Here is a 1742-nt window from a genome sequence, read left to right on the forward strand (position 1 = left end):
GCCAATGGCCTTGTGAACAAGTGTGAGGCTCTGTGCAGCTCTGTGAACACAAGTGTAAGGCCAATGGCTTTGTGAATAAGTGATCAAATATGAGGCCAATGGCGCTGTCAACAAATGTGAGGCCAATACTGTGAGCCCAATGGCCTTGTGAACAAGTGTGTGGCCAATGACCTTGTGAACAAATTTGAGGCAAATGGCGCTGTCAATTGTGAGCCCAATGGTCTTGTGAACAAGTGCAAGACCAATGGCCTTGTGAACAAATGTGAGGCCAATGGCTCTAGATCAACTTCTCAGTGAATGGTTCAGTGAACAAGTGTAAAGCCAGTGGCTTTGTGAGCAAGTGTAAGGCCAATGGCCTTGTGAGAAAGTGTGAGGCAAATGACCTTGTGAATAAATGTAAGGCCAATGGTTCTGTGACCAGTGTGAAACCAATGGTAACAAGTGAGCAGCCAATGGGCTTGTGAACAAGTATAAGGCTAAAGGGTCTGTGGAAAGTGTGAAACCAATAGCTTTGTGAACAAATGTGGGGCCAATGGCTCAGTAAACAAGTGTTTAGCCAAATTGTAAGCAAGTGTGAAGCTAATGGCTTTATGAACAAGTCTGAGGCCAATGGCTTTTTGCGCAAGAGTAAGACCAGTAGCTTTGTGAGGAAATATGAACCCAATGGCTTTGTGAATAAATATAAGACCATTGCTGTTGTGAATGAGTATAAGGCCAATAGCTTTATGAATAATTTTGAAACTTATGGCTCTGTGAACAAGTGCAATGCTTGTGGCCTTATGAGCAACTACGAGGCCAATGGCCTTGTGAACATGGATCAATGCAAGTGTTAAGCCAATGACCTTGTAAGCAAGTGTAAGGTCATTAACTCTAATCAAGTGTGAATCTATTGGCCTTGTGTGAAGATGCAAGGCCAGTGGCTTTATGAGCATGTGTGTAACTAAGGGCTCTGTGGTCAAGTGCGAGGCCAATGGCCTTGTGAGCAAGTGTGAGGCATTTGCTCTGTGATCAAGTGTGAGGCCAATGGCCTTGTGAACAAGTGTGAGGCCAATGGACTTGTGAACAAGTGTTAAGCCAATGGCCTTGTGAACAAGTGTAAAGCCAATGGCCTTGTGAACAAGTGTAAAGCCAATGGACTTGTGAACAAGTGTTTAGCCAATGGCCTTGTGATCAAGTGTGAGGCCAATGGCCTTGTGAGCAAGTGTGAGGCATTGGCTCTGTGTTCAAGTGCGAGGCCAATGGCCTTGTAAGCAAGTGTGAGGCCAATGGCTCTGTGAGCAAGTGTGAGGCATTGGCTCTGTGATCAAGTGTGAGGCCAATGGCCTTGTGAGCAAGTGTGAGGCATTGGCTCTGTGATCAAGTGTCAGGCCAATGGCCTTGTGATTAAGTGTGAGGCCAATGGCCTTGTGAGCAAGTGTGAGACCAATGGCTCTGTGAGCAAGTGTGAGGCCAATGGCTCTGTGAGCAAGTGTGAGGTGAATGGTCTTGTGAATTAATGTTAGATCAATGATCAAGTGTGAGGCCAGTGGACATGTGAACAAGTGTTAAGCCAATGGACTTGTGAACAAGTGTGAGGTCAATGGCCTTGTGGGCAAGTGTAAAGCCAAAGGACTTGTGAACAAGTGTGAAAGATGACCAGAAATCAATAAGGTCAAAGGCTGTGTGAAGATGAGGCCTATGTGTGTTGTAAGTAATTTGTACCAGTATATTAAATTTTTAAAAATCATACAAAAACACAACAA

This window comes from Magallana gigas, chromosome 3, assembly GCF_963853765.1.
Source record: "Magallana gigas chromosome 3, xbMagGiga1.1, whole genome shotgun sequence".
NCBI lineage: Eukaryota > Metazoa > Mollusca > Bivalvia > Ostreida > Ostreidae > Magallana > Magallana gigas.